The sequence below is a fragment of the Rousettus aegyptiacus genome, unplaced genomic scaffold (genome assembly GCF_014176215.1).
Source record: "Rousettus aegyptiacus isolate mRouAeg1 unplaced genomic scaffold, mRouAeg1.p scaffold_m13_p_12, whole genome shotgun sequence".
In the NCBI taxonomy this organism is placed as follows: domain Eukaryota; kingdom Metazoa; phylum Chordata; class Mammalia; order Chiroptera; family Pteropodidae; genus Rousettus; species Rousettus aegyptiacus.
Genome location: NW_023416287.1, coordinates 34,701,761 through 34,713,931, shown reverse-complemented (window position 1 = coordinate 34,713,931; position 12,171 = coordinate 34,701,761). Strand labels below are relative to the sequence as shown.

Below are 12,171 nucleotides of genomic sequence, written 5' to 3'. Positions count from 1 at the left end.
TCACATTTTAAATTAATGGAGGAGAAAGTGGTATCTTATTTATCTTTGACAGTGCTTCCCACGTGGTCAGTAAAAGGGAACTAAATTGAAAAAGACGATGAATAGACCTTGGTGGAATAAGTGAATTATATTAGTGAAATATTTTCAACATCTATCCATAGTATTTATAAACACTATGCTTTTAAAATTATTTAAAATATATAGTTGTCTTAATTGTCTGTTTTTGTTTAAAACTTTTTTTTTTTTTCATTTTAAGGATAAGCCGATAGTCTTTGGGAGCTTGGAAGAAGATTAAGTGTAAAAATCATATCAGAATGTCATTCAAACCTAACATATGTAAATAACTTGAGGTCCTCAAATAAATGAGTCAAGGTTTAGTATTTTTCTTACAAGGAATGGACTTACATTTTTATTTGGAAACTTTCTGTGAAAAACATGAAGGCATAAGACAAAGCAAGCATAAATCAAACTAATATGGGGACAAAAAGAAACAATATGTTCACAGAAAGTTCTATTAGAAGCTAAATGTCACATAAAACCTCTGCTCCTCTGTTCATTCTGCTATGAATTCTGATCCATGCTTTTTCATAGTCCCTGGTGAGTTTTTCCTTTAGAAGTGGTCTTTAGTAACTAAGGTCTAATCCCCTCCCAATCCCACGGTGGGGTAACACGTCTTTTTAAAAACCTTTTACTCTTATGGAAAATGGTCATTTGTTCTAAAGCAACTGCATTTTCACCATGCAGGACAAAACATAACCCAGAATTTGGTGTATTTCAAGTATCACCATTCCCTTTGTTACCGACAGCAAATATTTATCAAGGGCAGGAGCCACATCTTTTCTCCCGTGTGTACCTGGAGCCTAGCACAGTGCCCTGTTTGTCAAGTGAAGATAAGAAACCTGCTCTCAAGGAACCAACAGTCGACAGTGAAGTTTAGCACTTTGTACAACTCCACCTAGGCATACAGAAAGCAGATTAAAATAATTTCTTCGATTTTTAAAGCATTTTAAAACCCTGGAGTAGTAATACTTAACACAAGTCAAAGTACGAATCTGAAGTATACGGCTTAATGAACTTTTACAAATGAATACATTCATGAAAACATCACCCAGATCCAGATAGAGCACATTTCTAGCACTCACAATACACCTTACGTCCCTTTCCAGTCACGATCTTGCCTGTATCATCTTCGACAGCATCTCACCTGTTTTTTAACATTATGTAAATGTAATCATCCATTGTCATCTCTTTTATGTCTGGCCTCTTCACTTAATGTTCTGTGAGAGTCATCCATGTCATTGCACATACCACTAGTTTGCTCTTTTTCAGCACTAGGCAACGTTTCTTAGTATGAACATAGCACAATTTACATATCCATTCTCCTGAATGAATACTTGGGAAGCTTCCAGTTTAGGTTGTTATAAATAAAGTGCTATGAACATTCATATACATATCTTTTTTAAAAAATATTTTATTTTATTTATTTACTTTTTTGATGTACCATTTCATGAATTTTAACGTATGTGTAGAATTATACAACTACCAATCAAGATACAGTTCCATAGTCCCAAAGAACTCCCTGCCAATCCTCACCTCTAATCCCTGACAACCACCAATCTAGTCTCCAACACTACAGCTTTGACTTTTTGAGAATGTCATGTAGATGGAATTGTATAGTATGTAACCATTCGAGGCTGGCTTCTTCCACTCAGATATTTCCTTTGATATCCACCAATAGTCCTTTTTCTTGCTAACATTATTACAAGTATTCTGCTGGAAACAAGCACTAATTTCTATTGGGCATATTTTCAGGAGAGGAATTGCTTGGACATAGTTTCATCATATGTTGAACTTTAGCAGGTACAGCCAATATTTTTCCAAAGCAGTTGAGCCAGCAATGTAAGAGTGTTCCAATAGCTTCCTGTCTTCGCCTGCATTTGGGAAATATTCTGGTGAGTATGATTGTACATTTCAGTCATTCTTATAGGTGTGAATGTAAATCAGACTTTAAAGTTTGTCATAAATCATGGAAAGAATTAGTCATCTTCTGTAGCAGATGCTGTTGGTGCCCTACCCGGATCCCCTGGGATCCCTTTTACTGTCCCACAGCTGCTGCAGGTGCTGTGGCTAACAGCTTACACCTGCAACTTTATCCAGCTCGGGCCCTTGGGCCATAAGAGCTGCCACACAGTTTCCACCCCCAACACACTAGGGTGGTCACAGGCAATCACTGACTGTTATGGGGTGCAAGAGCCAAGTTCCCTTGCCTCAAGGCAAACGGACTCACAATGTTACAATTTACACTTATGAGCTCCCCATGGGATCAGGCACAGTGACTTCACCTGAAGCCACATTCGTATTTGGCTATTCCTCCTGCCCCATCCTGCTCCCCTCACTCCCTGGGGTTTTTCTGTGAGCACCCTCCCGATAAAGAAATTGGACAAGAAACCCCATTTTCGGCTCCGTTTCTAAGGAACCTGACCCCAGACAACTTTGCAGCATCTATTTCTCCATCCTCCATCCCAAAAGACCCCTTATTTTGTGTGTACTGTTAGAAAAACTAGACATTTGACTGTAACTCACAGAAAACCTGATAAGCAGTTGCTTAAACAAGTGTTTGTGTGTTTCCTCCAAGCAACTTTGCCTTAATGTGACAAGTGCCAGGTAAGTGGCAGGTTTCCAGACGGAACTATGAGATAAATGAAATTACCCTTGACAATCCATCCCACTGGCTCTGCAAGAAGTCTGGATCACCTGTGTTGATCCCTCCCTCTACTTGCTTCCCCCCGCCCCCCGCCCATGTGTCCCAGTGACCTTGGAATGCTCGCTCCAATCATTTTCAATATAAAACTTAAAATTTTGAGGTTCTTGGGGTGCTTCAAAGATTCTGCACACATAAATTGATATTTTATGCCAAACAATAGAAAATTTTAATTCCTGAGGTTTTTATCATTAGTCAAATTAATAACTAGGCAGTAAATTTCATTAAATTTTTAAAGACATCCTTCTAGTTATTTCTCTTTCTAGAAAGTGATTATATAAACTCATCTGTGCTCAGGTCTTAATGACAGTCATTAATTCTTTGGTTTAATCAGTGCTTATTGAGGGCCTGACCCAGGATCTAAATTAGGTGTGGGGATTACAAATATGAATAATACATTACCTCTCTTTTAAAGACCTTGCGTGAACACATATGATTGCACTTTTTCTCTATTGTAATTGTCAGTTAACTGGTCTATATTGTTCGTTTAGATTGTAAGCTTCTTGAAGTCAGGAATATGTTTTATCTCTGTGCTCCTATAAATAGCAGAGTGACTGGAACATCGCACATATGTTTGTGGAAAACAGAGTGGCAGAGGGGGATGAGGGAAGATAAAGAAAGACAAGCAGGAAGGAAAGAAGGTGGAATAAATTAAATAGGCCGCCAATTCTTTGTGCTTTCCTCACTGAGAGATCGAGTCTATTTCCACACCCCTTGCACCTGCAACGACCTTATGACTTGCCTTAACCAGTAGAATGCAGCAGATGTAATGCCGTTCCAGGCCTATGCTTTAAAAGGTCTAGAAGCTTCTGCTTTTGCTCTCTAGGGGAAGCCAGCCCCTCATAAGAAGTCCAACTACCCTAAGACTACCATGCTATGGGGAAGCCCATGAGAACCCCGTGGAGAGACCATGCAGAGAAGAACTGAGGAACCCAGCCGACAGCAAGGACTGAAGCTCAGATATGACCCCAGTTATTCCAACTGGACCTCAGCTATTTGAGCCATTACAGCTGAGACCCCAGACATCACAGAACAGAGATGAGCTATTCCCACTATGCTCTGATCAAGTTACTGACCCACAAAATCATGTTCAAATAAAGTGTTGTGTTAAGCCATTAAGCTTGGGAATGCATTTATTACATAGCAAAAGATACATGAAACTAGAGGTATTTGCCTTCAAAACGTCATTTCCAATAGTTTTTATTCTATTTAAGATATGTCTGTGGGAAGAGAGCAATTCTTAATATAAAGTAAAAGTTGTTATAATGAAGATACATGGGGTGAAAAAATATTTCTGACACATTCTTTATATTCTAATACGGATAAGGCATATGTTGATTAGTTATGTTGGATGCTTTGATCAGGGTAGAAGGGAAGCTAGGGAGCCCACCCCATGTATTGAAACTCAATTATCTACTATGGCCAGGGAGCTAAGATAAATGAATAAAGTGGGTTAATTATGGCAGGCGTAGGGAATGGTGAGAATGATGGATTGAGAGCCACTAGTATTCACTCAGTTCTAGCAAATTATAGTTATAAGGGAACAAGGACCCTGTGTTGCTGAATCATTCATCTTTTTCCCAGAAGCAAAATAGCCATATTTTTACATAAAATCTCTAGATTTTATATCTGGGCCAAAAAAATTTGTGGAGCTGCCAATATGAACATCCTGGTCTACTGAATGAGAGCACTGGCTGAGGTATCATGCTCAATGTACATTGCATGTATGTCTCTCCAGACATCCTGTGGCTTTTGATAATGGAAGTTGGCCTATCTATATGTTTTCCAGCAAAGTCCAACCAGAATAGACTCAGTGCTTGACATTCTAAGTGCTGGTGGAGATGTGGAGCAATCAAAGCCATCATATACTGCTAGTGGGAATGTGAACTGGTACGACCATTTTGGAGAATTGTTTGGTGTAAGACTGAGCATACACCTACCTTATCCCTCTGTCCCAGAAGTGTCACTCCAAGGTGAATACCCAAGAAAAATGCAATATATATTCACCAGGAGACATGTACTAGAACAGTGGTCCTCAACCTTTTTGGTACCAGGGATAGGTGCTCCTATGAGAATCTAATGCCTGATGATCTGAGGTGGAGCTGAGGTGATGTTGTTAGTGCTGGGGAACAGCTGCAAATACAGATGAAGCTTCGCTCACTGGCCCACCCTTCACCTCCTTCTGTGTGGCCTGGTTTCTAACAGGCCACAGATCGGTACTGGTCCATAGCCCAGGGGTTGGAGACCTCTGTACTAAAATGTGCATAGAAGCATTATTAGTAATAGTCAAACGCTGGAAGCAAATAGTGTTAATCAACAGTAAAATGGATAAACAATGTATCCATCAGGGAGTATTACACAGCAATTTAAACATCAATGGTTTTGGCATAATAGTGGCTACCCTTGACAGGAGGATAGTAACTCGATGCAGTTCAAGGGGACTTCCGGTGCACTGGTCATGCTCTGTTTCTCTTCTGTGAGCTGGTTACATAGGTGTATTCACTTTGTGAAAAAAGTCACTGAGCTGTATACTTCACTTTGCGCCCTTTTCTGCATGCATGTTCTATGTTAATACAACTTTTTAACAGCAAAATTTGAAATATATAACACTTCTCCTTCAACCTGGGTCAAAAGATGAGGACAACACCAACCTGGAGCAAGCCTCTAGCTACCTGGTATGGACATGTAGCATGAGAGAAAAATGAAGCCTTTGTTTTTCTAAATCATTAGAAGATTGTGTAGTGCTCTGGGGCAGCCTGCAAGTTGTCCTCTCAAATCTCATCTTAATTTTCCTGGATATAGGGCTGCCTTACAAGAAGCTGCATTTCGGTCTACATCTGTGTCACCCTGAATGTGCCTGATCTCATCTGATCTTGGAAGCCAAGCAGGGTCGGGCCTGGTTAGTACTTGGATGGGAGACCACCTTGGAATACCAGGTGCCGTAGGCATTTAAAAAAAAAAAAAAAGGGCTGCATTTCCCAGCCTCTCATATTGGGCCAGTGGGAAGTAGGCAGTATTGAAGGAGGTTAGCAATTTTCTGGTATCTCCCACATAGGATGAGCCACTTGCTGCAGACTTTTGCTTTTGCCCTTTCTCTTATGCTTGAATGTGGAGATGGGAAGGACTCATCTTTGACCATGCAGACAAGAATAACATCTTAGGGGATGGCAGAGCCACAAAATAGAAAGAAAACCTGTCTCTGGGTAACTATGTGACTCAGAATTACCCTGTCATCCTAAAAGAGCTAGAATGTTGACATGAGAGAAAAAAAATCTCTTATTTTGGATGCCATTTTTTAGAGCTTCTTTATTACAACAATTAAGCCTCTGCTCTTTCCCAGATGTTTCATAGTGCAGCTGACATCATACAACCACAAGCAGCAGGGACTTGGGGCTCATAGGCTGCAGCTGTGGAATTACCTAATGGGCTGAAGTCAGTCAGAATTAACATGTAATCTGGGACCTTCACAGCCATAGCTGTCAGATTGAAATATAGTGAAGTTGAAGCAGCAATTCTTAATGTGTGGCCCCCAGAACAGCAGCAGCAGCAGCAGCAGCAGCATTGGGAGCTTGTTAGAAATGCAAATTCTTGGGAGACATGTCAAGATGGTAAAGAAGGTAGAGACTGTGCACGTCTCCTTTTGTAATGACACCAAAATTGTAAACAAACTACAGAGCAACCAGCATGCGAAGTCACTTGAGGTCTGGGCTGAACAGAAGCCCTACAACTAGGGACAAAAATAAGAGATCACCTCAGATAAGTAGGAAGGATGGAGACATGAAATGGCCGGGTCCCACAACAACATGTGGCTGTCAAGAGTTGGGAGGGCTATCTTGGTTGTATAGCCCCCTCTCTACCTGAGGAGCAACGGGTCCTGGCCCCATGCTGGACTCCCCAGCACAGGGTTCCAGTGCCAGGAAGAGACGTCCCTACAACCTCTGGTTGTGAAAATGAGTGGAGGTTGTGGCTGAATGAGATGGAGGGCTGCGGGAGTCAAAGGCATACCTTTTAAAGGGCTCACACCTGGCCTTACTCGATGACAGACTCGCTCACTCACTTGTTCAGAGCTCCAGCACTGGGGCAGTGGCTCGAGGAGTACCAGGGAGATACAGGGAGACACTGAGTTGTCTGGCTTCAGGGCGAAGGCTGGAGGAGTGGCTTTACCCAGACACAAGTGCTGGCAGTATCCATGTTCCTTTGCTGAGCCCTCCCCGCTCACAGCATACAGACAAAGGTGCCACCATAGCTGAGTTGCCATCAACCTGGATAACACCGGTTATTCCACCCAGCTGATTCCCTGAGACGCTGCCTCTCCCAACTTGTGGATCCACCCAAGCCACCTCCACTAGTTTATTTCGTACAAATGCCTGTCTTGGATTATGCTGCGGACTTTTCTAAAATCTCTCAAAGCCTCACAAAATCCAAAGAAGCAGCATCTGGCTTTAGCATGCCCTGTACCTTGTGCTAGCAGCATCAAGCCCTACACTAGTGGCAGTCAGTCTTGGTTTCTAGCTTGGCCTCTCGAGGCACCTATAAGCCCAGCATGAGTGGCAGTCATCTGTGGATTGCTTGGTGACTCATATCAGGTGACCCTGGAGGTACACAGGCTTCAGCTGAACTTAGCTTGCAGCTGGACCCCTCCCAGGACTATTCCGCTGGGCCCCACAAGACCTACTACATAAAGCCAGGATACTAAGACCGGGAAACTTAGGAGCCCTACCTAATATCTAGAAATGGATACAGGGAGACAGCCAAAATGGGGAGACAAAGAAGCATGTGCCACATGAAAGAACAGAACATAGCTCCAGAAAAAGATCTAAACAAAATGGAGACAAGCAATCTACCAGGTGCAGAGTTCAAAACATTTGTTATAAGGATGCTCAGGAACTTAGGGAAAGAAGAGATGAACTCAGTAAGAACTTTCATAAAGAGATGAAGAGGACAGTAGAGGGAATCAACAGAGTGGATGAAGCGGAGGCTAGAATCACCAATACTGAAGACGAGGTAACAGAGGACATCTAGTCAGAACAGCAACAAGAAAAAATAATCCAAAAAAATTAAGAGTTTATGGAGCCTCTGGAACAACATCAAGCATAACAATGTTCACATCATAGGGGTACCAGAAGGAGAAGAGAGAGAGAGCAGGAAATTGAAAACCTATTTGAAGAAATAATGATGGAAAACTTTCCTAACCTAGTGAAGGAAGTAGACGTACAATCCCAGGAAGTTCAAAAAGACTCTCAAATAACATGAACTTAAAGAGGCCCACACCAAGACCTATTATAATTAAAATGCCAAAAGTTAAATAGAAAGAGGGAATCTTAAAAGCAACAGAGAAAAGCAATTAGTTACCTACAAGGGATCTTCTGTAAGACTGTAAGCCAATTTTTCAACAGGAACTTTGCAAGTCATAAGGGCTTGGCACAAAATATTCAAAGTGATGAAAACCTATGATCTACAACCAAGATTACTCTACCCAGAAAAGCTATCATTTGGAATCAATGGACAAGTAAAGAGCTTCCCAGACAAGAAAAAGCTAAAGGAGTTCATCACCAACAAGCCCATGTTACAGGAAATGTTGAAGGGACTTCTTTAAGAATGAGAAAAAATATGAATTAAAAATATAAATAAAGAATGACAATAACTATGTATCTATCAACAAGTACTTCAAATGAAAAAGAATTAAATACTCCGATCAAAAGATAGGATCGCTGAATGGATAAGAAAACAAGACCCTTATATATGCTCCCTTACAAGGGACTCACTTCAGATTGAAAGGCACACACAGATGGAAGGCAAAGGAATGAAAAAAATATTTCATGATGGACCTAGAGGGTATATTGTGCTGAGTGGAGTAAGTCAGATAGAGAAAGACAAATGCAATATGATTTCACATACATTTGTAATCTAAAGAACAAAACAAACAAACAAAAAACAGAAACAAACTTATAGATACAGAGAATATTTTGAGGTTGCCAGATGGGAGGGGGTGGGGAGGTTGGTGAAAAAGGGGGAAGGAATTAAGAAGTATAAATGAGTAGTTATAAAATAGTCATGGAGATATAAAGTGTGGCATAAGGGATATAGTCAATAATATTGTAATAACTATATATAGTGTCAGAGGGGCACTAGATTTATTGAGTGATCACTTTGTGAATTATATAGGTGTCTAATCACTATGTTGTACACCTGAAACTAATATAATGTTGTATGTCAGCTATAATTTTTAAAAAATGCAAAATCTTGAGTTCCATCTTGGATGGAAAAATCAGAGACTCTGTGGATGAGGCTCAGCAATGTGTGTGTTCACTAGCCCTCCAGGGATTCTAATGCACGCTCATGTTTGCCCTCCCCCTAAGCCTAAACACTGGCTTATGGGGGTGGTAGTGGGGAAGACAGCGGTGTGTGATCAGCAAGCTTTTTCTGTAAGGGGCCAGATAACACATTACATTTAGGATTCATGTCTCCTTTCAGCTCCTCTTGACTGTGACAGTTTTTCAGACTTCACTTATTTTTTATGATATTGTCATTTTTGAGCAGTACAGGCAGGTATTTTGTAGAATGTCCCCCATTTGGAATTTATCTGAAATTCTTCTCTTGATTAGACTGGGGTCATGGGTTTTGGGGAGGAAGACCACAGAGGTAAAGTGCCATTCTCATCATATCTCATCAACGGTGTATATTAGTCATAACTTGTCCCTGTTGATGTTGGTCTTGATCACCTGGCTGAGATAGTGTTTGTCAGGTTTTTCAACTGATATCACTCTCATGTTTTCCCTTTCCATACTGTTCTCTTTGGAAGGAAGTCACGGTGCAAGCCACACTTAAGGAGTGGAGAATTATACTTCACATTCTAGAGGAATTATCTCTGTTGTTACTTCACATCCTTGCCTTCTGTTCATGCCTCTAACCACACAGTCCTGCATCTGCTTGGGTTCCTTCCCCAGAGCTGCTCAGGCTAAGTTTCCTAGGACCTCCACAGTCAGGAAACACTTCTCCACTCTCAACTCCCTTGAAACTATTGGCCACATTCACCTTTCAAACCCTCTTCAAACCAGGACAACTGGAATCAGGCAATGAAGGCTTACATCTGGGCTATTGATGTCACTGGAAAGCTGCTCTCATTCCCCATCTCCGCATCTATAAAATGACAATAATAACAGTGTCGAACCTGTCCTGGGTATTTACTGCTGTGTAAAGACCCACTCCAAAATTGTGGAGCTCGAAACACTATTTATTATTTCCTATGATTCTGAGGAATTGATGGTCTCAGCTGGGTGGCTGTCCCTTGTGGTCCTTTGAGCGGTTGCAGTTAGATGGTTCCCAAGGCTTGGGTTACCTTCATGTACATGCTGAGTCTTAGACTGGGGTTTTGGGAGCAGCTGGGGCTAGTCAGGCATCTCTCTCTCTCTCTCTCTCTCTCTCTCTCTCTCTCTCTCACACACACACACTCTCTCTCTCTCTCTCTCTCTCTCTCTCTCTCTCTCTCTCTCTCTCTCTTCCTCTCTCCTTCTCCACCTCCAACATCATCTAAGTCAGAATTTCTCAAAATATTAATGTGTTGGGTGCTCATTTGTCTATAAGGAACAATAGAAGGCTTAAACAATAGAAGGCACTTTTTGCTCATTATAAAGAATATGAAAATGGACAGTTGCAGGCACTGTTTCAACTGCTCAAGGATGCCATCAAAGTCCCATGCTCTTGCTTTCTGCTCTGCCAATTCTGGCATCTGGGCTTTCATCAGGATGCTGGCACCCTCATGGTCCCAAGATGGCTGCCACACCTCTAGACCTCCAGTAGAACAGTTTGTTTAGGACTCATTGGATGTAACTATGTCACATGACTATAACTAGCTGAAAGGGATGCTGGGAAGAGAGAATGGAGCTTGGTACATTACTATTGCCCATAATATTGTAGGTCTGTTATCAAGGAAAATGTGGGAAATGGATATTTAGTAGGCAAAAAGATGTGTGCTACATTATGTCAGCCACACTATGTCTACAGCTCATTTGCAGTACTTGGTAGATATATGACAATGTTTGTGGATGGTGGCCATCACAGATTAGGAAGTCAGGACTCCAGTTTACCTCCTCTGAAGGAGATTCCTTACCCCTCACCCCGTGATAGAATGAACAACTATATCCTCTACCCAACAATACCCAGGGCAGACTTTTATCAAAGTACTTGAAAAACAGTAGGGTTCCTAAGTTTGCATTTCTCTCTCCTTCTCAATTGTGACCCTTTGAGGTCAGGAAACCAGATTTATTCACCTTTTAGTCCCCATTACCTAACATGCTGGAGAAATAAATGTGACATTGAATTATGGGTTTGGGGAAAGTTTTGGTAGTAGAAGATCTACTTAGGGAAAGTAAGAGGAGTCAGAAAGAGAGAAAACACACACACACACACTCTCTCTCTCTCTCTCTCTCACTCTTCCTCTCTCCTTCTCCACCTCCAACATCATCTAAGTCAGAATTTCAGGGTCAGTCACAAAATTCTCTTGAAAAAATAGCAATATAAAGGATATTTATTAGCAAGTAAGGTTACTTTTGCTGATTCAGTAAAAAGGAGAGTAAAAAAAGATACAGAAGGTGGTGAAAGAGATTCAAAACAAAGAAGAAGGAGAGCAAAAAGAAGGGAGAAAAGAAAGGAGAGAGAAAAGAAGAAAGGGAAGGTGGATATGTTAGTTTCCTGTGGCTGCTATAACAAATTACCACAAATTTAGTGGCTTAAACAACAAATTTATTCTCCCACAATTCTGTAGGCCAGAGTCTGAAATCAGTATTTTTGGGCTAGAATCATGGTGTCAGCAGAGTCATGCTCCCTCTGGAGATTCCAGAGGAGAATCTGTTCCTGCCCATTGCAGGATCTGGTGGCTGAAGGCATTCCTTACCATGTAGCCACATTGCTCTAGTCTCTACCTTCACGGTCACATGGTCTTGTCTTCTGTCCAGATGATCTCCCTCTGTCCCTCCCTTATAATGATGCTTGTCATGGCATATAGCAGCCCCCCCCCCCCAATAATCTAGGATAATCTCCTCGATTTAATCACATCTTCAAAGACCCTTTTTCCAAATAATATCACGTTCTCAGTTCCCAAGGATTGGAGCATGAATATCTTCAGGCTGCCCCAGTGAGAGAGAGGAATGAGAATAGGAGAGGACATCAACACATCAGCCTCTCCCACTTGAAACATCACCTTCCCTTAGAACAGTATTGCCCCAGAATCACTCTTTCTGAAATCACCTGAAAGATTTTAGCTCTATGTAGGCACCTCCCATTCTATCATATGGAGGCCACAGGAATGTAACTCTCATATTTCTGACTACATAGAGTGTGACTGACCCTGGGCCTCAGCCACTGCATTTTGAAATCCACCACTGAGTTAGGAAGGAGTTCATGCTTCCCAT

At 41.5% G+C, this 12,171-nt stretch overlaps 1 pseudogene; it reads left to right on the top strand.

Annotated features, from left to right (window-relative positions):
• Window positions 1-5,590: 5,590 nt before the first annotated feature.
• On the top strand, window positions 5,591-5,709 carry LOC118610342 (annotated as a pseudogene).
• The last annotated feature ends 6,462 nt before the right edge of the window (window positions 5,710-12,171 follow it).